This window comes from Marmota monax, unplaced genomic scaffold (genome assembly GCF_021218885.2).
Source record: "Marmota monax isolate L192 unplaced genomic scaffold, Marmota_monax_Labrador192_F-V1.1 WCK01_AAM20220418_F8-fsc00020, whole genome shotgun sequence".
NCBI classification, from domain to species: domain Eukaryota; kingdom Metazoa; phylum Chordata; class Mammalia; order Rodentia; family Sciuridae; genus Marmota; species Marmota monax.
Genome location: NW_026692912.1, coordinates 20,593,356 through 20,602,089, shown reverse-complemented (window position 1 = coordinate 20,602,089; position 8,734 = coordinate 20,593,356). Strand labels below are relative to the sequence as shown.

The 8,734-nt window shown below is 53.9% G+C and overlaps 1 long non-coding RNA gene across 1 annotated transcript; it reads right to left on the bottom strand.

The window, feature by feature from the left end:
* Positions 1-1,947: 1,947 nt before the first annotated feature.
* On the bottom strand, positions 1,948-5,157 carry LOC124097398 (uncharacterized). Its single transcript, XR_006853193.1, has 2 exons — positions 5,069-5,157; positions 1,948-2,305 (listed from the first exon to the last, which is right to left on the bottom strand). It is a non-coding gene; the product is annotated as an uncharacterized LOC124097398 (long non-coding RNA).
* Between the last annotated feature and the right edge of the window lie 3,577 nt (positions 5,158-8,734).

Here is an 8,734-nt window from a genome sequence, read left to right as displayed (position 1 = left end):
AAACAATGAGTGGGGAGGTGGGGAGGTGGGGAGGCGGCTGGAGGGGCCGGGGGGAGCCGACGCCCAGGAACCCGAGATGCCCAAGCGCAGGGGACAGGCCGCCCGAGGTGCGGGCGGGGCGAGGGCGCGGGCCGGAAACCGCGGCGCCACCTCCGCTGCGCCCTGAGTCAACCGCAGCGCTGCGACAGCAGGGCGCATCTTTCTATAATTGGTGCATCCCTGACAGCGTTTCCTCCAGGTGGCACGTGAGTGACGGTGACGTCGGAGACTCACCGGAGTGTGGCATTATTTTGATAAAATAAAAATTAAAGGGGAAAAAAATGAGCTCCTTGTCAGAGCCCTGTGCCCTGAGCTCCCGGCAATCAAGGACCGTCCCCTCTCCATTCAGTCCCGTCAACCACTCTGTTCAGTTTTTGATTTGAGGAAATGGACTCAGAGAGGTTAAGTAACTTCCTGCGTGCTACCCAGCTGGTGAGTGACAGGTCAGAATCCAATTGCGAGAGTGAAGGCTGCTTTGACTAGTTTGGAAGATCGCCATTCGCGCTCCCTCTGGTTGCAGGAAGCTGGGGCTTGCTCAAGGTCCCGTAGCCATACTAGAGCTGAGTGGGTCCGCACGGGGGTCCTCATCGCTTTGCCCAGTGTCCTTCCCTGGGCCTGGACTCTCCTTTCTTTACCCGCATCCCTGCACTCACCCTGAGAGCTTGGACTGCCATTCCTAAATGCAGATGGCACTCTCAGGGCCCAGGCAGAGCCCAGGGAACTGGGCGCTAGGGGGCAGGGCGGGTCCTCCCTCTGCGGCCCAGTGAAGGGAAGCAGCTGGTCCCCCACAGGGGCTGAGACCTGTCAAGGGCTGCTGCTGTACCTGCCCTGGTCAGTGGCCAGGCCCGGCTGGCCTCAGGGAGGGAGATCCCCTGCACAGTGGTGTGCTGGCGCCGGATGCCAGCCAAGGACGGAGGCGGTCCTGGGAAAAAGGGTAAGGTTGGCCATTCTGTTAGAGCTGCCTTCTCTTTTGGTAAAGAACTGTGCCCACCACCGACACTGGAAAGAACGCTCGTCACCATTTAGTGGACACCCTCTCACCAGCCCAACCTGTGCAGTAGGGTCTATTCAGAAGCCCAGAGAGGTCAGGCCATGCATCTACAGTCACACAGCCAGGGCCTGACTGTGGACAGCATCTCCCATGGTGTTCACAGGAGTCTGATCATAGGCATCAGATTGGGGCACCAGCCCCTTAAAGGGAAACCCACATCCTGTTTTTGGCTCTGCCTCAACGATAAGAATTTGTGATAACGGGGAATCTGGAGATGATGTCTCCCTCGAGGCCCTGCCTCCTCTTTCCTTCCTTTCTCCTGTGCCCCATCTCAGAGCCCTAGGCAGCCTCCAGCCTGCACGTGGCCATGACACACACCCCTGTGTGGCATCTGCAGTGTTGCCCCCCTCGGGCCTTGGTGGCTTGCTTTCCTCTGCTGTTGGAAGGGAGGAAGAATGAAGCTCGCCTCAGAGCTCTTGGGGTGACCGATGGTGTCCCACACCTGGCCGACACCTGGTGGGAATCTGGAAGGAGGGCCTGGGAGTCTGGGGACACAGCTGTCACTCCAGTTCTGTCACTGACCAGCTGTGCAGCCTGAGCCGAGTCTTCACCCTCTCTGAGCCTCAGTTTCCTCATCTATGTGACGGGACGATGGCCCCGCCTCACCTCCATTTTCCTGAAGCAGGTCCAGCACGAAGCTCATGTCACTGTGGCTCAGGGTCATCTTTAGTCCTCAGCTTCGACCCTCTTCTCCCATTGAAAAAGTCCTTTTGGAAAACTCACACCAAGATGGCTGGTCCTGCGGGGGCTTGGAGTCCCCCAGGGGCCCCGCGGCCCTAGACTCCCACCCCTCCACCTGTCACAAGGAGGTCACATCCCTTCCCGGGGTGTGGGGAGAAGGTACAAAGAGGCCCGTGCATTGCCCGGGGAGTTTATCCAGGAGCAAAGCCCTCCCCAGGGCGAGCCCAGGGAGCCAGCAAGGGCACCCGCCGCTGCAGGGTTTGGGGTGGAGAAAGGGGGCTCCCGTTCTATCGGCAGGTGTTTGCGGTCGAGGGTCTCCAGCAGCCTGGTGGCCCTGGCTCCTGGTGTTGTGACTTGGTGAGCCCCCTCCACATTCAGCAGAGCTAGTCTGGGGGCCAGTGGTTGGCTGCTGGAGGCCGCCACTTCTGAGATTAGGTCATAGGAGAGGGGAGCGCCATCTGTGCTTTCTCTGGACTCCTCTGGTGGAGGCAGCTGTCACAGCCCTGGGACACGTGGATAGCAAGGAATGGAGGCCTGGAACAATCAGAGGAGAAACAGTCAGAGATTCCCACGGGAGGCCTGAGGCCCCAGCCCACGGCCCAGAGAAACCCAGACAAGGAATGTTTGTGATGATTAGCTGCTAAATTTTGGGGTTCTTGTTTTGTGTCAGTAAATAACTAATACAAGACTCACTGAAGACATTTTAGTATAGATGGGCCACGGAATGCCACACCAGCGTTAAAAACAAGGCAGTGGCTGGGTGCCGGAGCGCACACCTGTAATCTCCGGAGGCTGAGGCAGGAGGATCACAAGTTCAAAGCCAGCCTCAGCAACTTAGTGAGGCCCTACGCAACTTAGCAAGAACCTGTCTCAAAAAATAAAAAGGGCTGGGGATGTGGCTCAGCTTAAGCGCTCTTGGGTTCGATCCTTGGTACCAAAGAACAAAAACAAAACAACAACAAACCAAGCAAGAAAGAAGGAAAAGAAAGGAAGTCTGGCGACCCAGGAAAGCCCGAGGTGAGTTCCCGTTTGAGCCCCAGCGCAGCTGATGGTGTGAATTGCGATCCCAGGGGCTCCTGACCTAGGAGTGGCCATTCGAGTTGGAGTCTCAAGACAGGAAAAGGCCAGTGACCCAGCTCCAGCAGCCACCAGCCAGTGTGGGACCCGCTGGGGCTCCTTGCGCAAAACAACAAGGACTCAGAGCTCCCTGATTGTTTTAGAAGCCTGCGCTCCCCAGTGGGCCTCCAGGGGTCAGCTGAGCTCCTACCCCACTGGACGGCTCTGGGCTACACTAGAGGAAAAGGTGGGTGAGCCGAGTCAGGCAGGAGGGCCTTCTGGGAGCCGAGTGCTCAGCCCGCAGCCAGCTCAGACTGGACACTGTGTTGACTCTCAGAAGCCGGCGCAGGGGGAAGATCACCAGAGCCCAGGAGTTTGAGGCCGACCTGGGTAGTAGAGAGATCCAGTCTCAGCAAAGCAAACCAGAACCAAAACTAAAACGGAAAAAGTGACACTCAGAGCTCTGAGTTTTGGACTATGATCTACTTCATGGAGACGGTGAGACGTTTAAATGGGATAGTGTATGTGACGTGATTCATAGGAAACCCTCTAAAATTTGAGCTCCGTTTCCCAGATTCAATCCTCCACACTCCTCAGCTCAGTGATCACATGTTCCGACAACTGTCCATCTCATATGCCAAAAGTTCTTGCATTTTTTAACTTTATCTTTCTTATTCATTTTTGAAGTTTACAGGGATTGGAATCCAGGGCCTCGTGCATGCTAGGCAAGTGCTCTGCCACTGAGCTACAGCCTCAGCCCTAGATCTTTTTCTTATTTAATATGTAAGTTTTAGCTGGGCTTGGTGGTGTACACAAAAGGAGGCTGAGGCAAAAGGATCGCAAGTTCAAAGCCAGCCTCAACAAAAGCAAGGCGCTAAGCAACTCAGTGAGACCCTGACTTTAAATAAAATGCAAAATAGGGCTGGGATGTGGCTCAGTGGTTGAGTGTCCCCGAGTTCAATCCCTGATGCCCATAAAAATTATAAGGACTAGGTCAGTCACAGACAGGGAGAAAATCTTTAAAAAGGACATTACTTGACATAGTATTGATACAAGAGATGCAAATAACTCCTAACACTCAATACTAACAGAACCCAATAAAGAATGGGCAGTGGATTTGAACAGACGCTTCAAAGGAGAAGCTATAGGGTTTGCACAGAAAGTGTCCATCATCGTTCATCAGAAAAGTACAAATGGAAGTCAAGATGAGGCATTCCACATGATCCCCGACAGGGTTCAGATCAAAAAGACAGACAATGCCAAGTGTCGGCAAGGATGTGGGCCCTGCACACCAGCCATTCTGCTCCTGGGTTCTCACCCAAGAGCTACAAAGCAGCGTTCACAGAAAGACGTGACCAAGAACATTCCTAGCAGCTTTCTTTATGTATTTTGAGTACCGGGGATTGAACTCTGGGGGACTCTGCCACTGAGCCACATCCCAGCCCTGTTTTGTATTTGTTTAGCACCTCGCCATTGCTGAGGCTGGCTTTGAACTCACGATCCTCCTGTCTGAGCCTCCCAAGCCGCAGGGATTGCAGGCCTGTGCCACTGCGCCGGGTTGTAGCAGCTATATTTATGGCAGACAAAACCTGGAAATGGCCCAGCCGTCCAGCAACAGGATGGGCGAGCAAACGTGGCGTGCTCAGATAATGGAACACGACCAGCAGAAACAGGGACGGATCACGGACACCACAAGGAGGATGGGCCTCCAGACCGCGCACCAGGAGGAAGGAGCGCAGCGCATGCTGGTCAGTCCCTTTTCTATGAAATCTTGACACAAGAAAAAAAGCAAGGATTGCCTGGGAGATCAGGCCATCTTCTAAGTGGCAGCCATGTTCTCGTAGGGGTGGGTGTTTGCATTACATAGAAGTTGGCATTAGCCGATAGATAAATAAACGTCCACTTAAGATTGATGCATTTCTTTGTATGTAAATTTTATATCAAAAGAAAAATAACTGTCAACAGACGTGGCCGGTTCAGGGGGAAGTGTATGGCGATGCCCCTGAGCCCTGCGTACTCAACGGAGGAGGCCCTGGGCTTTGCGGGGGCTTCCCGGCGGCCCTGGGCGCCCTTCTGGCAGATGGGGGAGCGAGAGGGGAGCACAGCAGTGGAGGACTCTCAGCTCTAAGCCATGCCGGGTCCCTGCTGCCGCCTTCCATCTCGCCAGAACTCGGTCCCCCTCCCCGTGACTCCTGCTCCCCATCCCAGGACCACCCACCCCTCAGGCCCAGGTGGACTCACTTCTTGTCCGCGGCCATTGCTGCTCTGAGAGGGCGGCCTTAGGAATCTTAGGGCAAGGCCCCCCTGCTGCCCCAGAGCAGAGGCCACTGGCCACCCAGAGGAAGGAAGTGCTGATGGAGCACATTCTAGAAGCCGTTGACTCTCCTCAGAGGGAGGCCCAGCCTGCCCGGTGCAGTCCGGAACACAGTCTTCTGACCCGGCGCCCCTCCTGCCTCCGGCTTCCCAGGGGCAGGACCCGTTGCTTGGGACGGGCCTGTGGTCACAGAGGCCCAGGATCAGTTTGCCAACTGCCCTGACATCCTAGCCTGCGAGCCGGCAGCACCAGATTCTCCAAGGCTGAGGCACAAAGGCCGCTGCTCCCTGTGGACCCACCAGGTGCTGTGTGCAGGGCTTGTCCCCAGACTCTCTAGGAGGCCCTGTGCGGAGGCTGAGACTCAGAAGGCCTCACTCACCCTGAGGCCATACAGCTCCCAGGAGGAGGGGCTGAGGCAGGAGGATCACCAGTTTGAGGCCAGCCTCAGCAACTCACAGACACACTGCCTAAAAAATTATAAGGGTTGGCAACGGAGCCCAGTGAACGCCCCTGGGTTCAACATGCACGCGCGCGCACACACACAGGCACAGGGGAACAGGGGGTGAGGGAAACGGGAAAAGGAGGGAAGGAGGGCAAGAGGGTCACAGCCTGAGGGCCTTGAATGAGGTGCCATTGGAGCACTTAGAAGGTGTGGCATTTTAAAACTGTGGTCCCTGAGTTCTCTTCTGAGAATTCAAGTTTTGAATTTTTATTTCAACAATCTTAGAAAAATTACCAGCCTCCACACTGGACCAAGGGGAGGCCAGTATGCAGAGCCCGGGGCCTGCGTTTAGTGCCTCTGCTGTATCTGAGCAGAATAGAACTGTGTCGGGGTCCCCAGAGCCATGAGAAAGTACCCCCAAAGAGGGAAACTCTATTACTTATCTATTGTTGCCTCACATACCATGCCCCAAAATTTAGCAGCTTAAAACAACAAACATTTACGTCCCAGTCGTCCCAGTCGCTGTGGATCAGGAATCCAGGCGCAACCTGGGTGGGTCCTTTGGCTCAAGGTCTCGGAAACTCACAATCAAGTTATGAGCAGGGGCTGGAGGCCCGGCTCCTGGCTCAGGGGGGAAGACTGCTTCCAGGCTCACCCGCCGGGTTGCTGGCTGAATTCAGCCTGGTGGGCTGCAGGGTTTGGCTTCCTGATGGCTGGTGGCTGGGGCCTCTCTCCATTTGCGCCACACGGACACCTTGCAACACGGCAGGCAACTTCATCAGGGCCATAAGCAAGATAGCAAGAGGAAATCCCAGAGTCCCTGTGTAATCTAACCTCAGAGGTGACGTCCCATCCCTTTTCTGGTCCTGGGAGTTGAACCCAGGGTGCTCTACTGCTGAGCTACACCTGCAGCCCTTTTTATTTTTGATTTCTATTTTGAGGCAGGATCTCACTAAGTTGCCCAGGCTGGCCTTGGACTTGCCATTCTCCCATCTCAGTCCCCGAGACGCTGGGATTAAAGGCGTCTGCAACTGTTACTAGGTCCCTTTTTTCTTTTTTTTCAAAAAAAAATTTTTTTTTTAGTTGTAGTTGGACACAACACTTTTATTTTATTTATTTTTGTGTGGTGCTGAGGATCGAACTCAGCGCCTCACACTTGCTAGGCGAGCGCTCTACTGCCGAGCCACAACCCCAGCTCCTCCGCCCCTTTTTTCTTTAATAAACTTTTTCTTCTTTCTTTCTTTTTGGTGTTGGGATCCTGAGCACACCGTCCACCCTTGAGCTACATGCCCAGCCTTTAATAAGGCTGGGATAATGTTAGACTTACAGAAAAACTGCAAGGATGATTCAGAGTTCGCACAGACTCCTCACCTGGCTTCCCCAAAGTTATCTTTCTTAACCGACTGCGGGACAGGTGGCCAAGGACACGGCGTCGGGTGTGACCACCAGCTCGACCCCAGCCTTTTCCCAGATTTCACTTGTTTTTACAGGAAGTTCCCTTTTCTGTTCCAAGGTCCAGTTGCATGACCACCTGGTGTCTTCCCACCTCCTTGCTGTCCTCTAGTCCGTGACGATTTCTCGGTCTGCCCTGCGTCATGGCTGAGTTTGGAGGGTTGCTGGTTAGGTACTGTGCAGAACGGCCTCCATCTGCATTTGACTTTGGTTTTCTCGTGATTGATTTGGGCGAAGGATTTGGAGAAAGACGTGCACAGAGGAGAGTGAAACGCCTCCTTGTCACACTGTGTCCATAGGCACCACTTCCCAGGACACAGTGCTTGTGGCCATGGCCTTCCCCCGGGATGAAGTTACTATTTTTCATTTTGTTTTCTTTCCTTCCTTTTTTTTGGGGGGGGTGGTACAGGGGATTGAACTCAGGGGCACTTGACCACTGAGCCACATCCCTAGCCCTATTTTGTATTTTATTTAGAGACAGGGCCTATGGAGTTGCTTAGCGTCTTGCTTTTGCTGAGGCTGGCTTGGACCTTGAGATCCTCCTGCCTCAGCCTCCCAAGCTTCTGGGATACTGTGCCCAGCTGTTTTCTTTTTAATTATTTTTTTTTCTTGTGGTGCTGGGGACCCAGGCCAGGGACCCTCACATGCACTCTATTATTGAGCTATGTCCCCAACCTTCTTTTCCCCTTTTCTATCCACTTTGGAAGTGAGTCACCAAGTCAAGCCCTCACTCAACTGGTGGGGACTTAAAACTCCGCTTCTTGGGAAGAGTATCCTAAATTATTTGAGCAGTTTGCTTCTTTCTTCCCATTTATTCCTTCTCCCTTGTTGGCTGATGTTGGTGTGGACCGGCATGTGTCTATCTGTGGAGCTCATCCCCAGCCCTGTGGAATGGGGCGTGACGAGGCTTGGCCAGGGGACACTAGTAAGCGCCACTCGGGCAGAGTCTTGATGAGGCTTGCACTTCGAGGCTTGTCCTCCGGACACACTCACTCCTGGGATCCAGTCACCATGTGGTAAGAAGCTCTGGTAGACAGTGGGTCCTGTGGGGACAGGCCTTGAAGGAGGAGAGGCATTCTCAAATTTCCAGCCCCAGACAAACACGACCATGCGAGTGACCCTTGTCTATGCCACTTGGAGTAAAAGAAATGGCCAGTTTTGGAGTTGGCTATTCAGCAATTGATCACTGAAACCGTTCTGTCCCTTCATGGTGGCACTACCTGTGGTCCCAGAGGCACTGGAGGCTGGGACACGAGGATGGAAATTTCAAGGCCAGCCTCGGCAACTTAGCAAGGCTCTCAGATTAGCAAGAGCCTGTCTCAAAAAAAAAAAAAAAAAAAAAGGGCTGGAGATACAGCTCAGTGGCAAAGCACCTGTGGGTTCAATCCCCAGCACCAGGAAAAAGAAAAAAGCAACATAGTCATAGTTCTGCAATTTATTTTTATCAGTACCTACAGATGTCACAAACACCCTGTGTCAGTTCATCCAGATGAGCTTGTCCCCTGAACTACTACCCAGTCTTCCATGGGGTCAGTGAAGCATGATCGACTTATCCTTTTCTACTGATGGATGCCCAGTGGCTTTCAAGTCTTCTCGAGGATCTTCAGGGCTCCTGTGGATACCCCCTGGTGCAGGCATCACGGGTGGCTGACACTGGCGTTTCTCTAAGATAAAGCCCCAGAAGCAGGTTGCTGGGTCA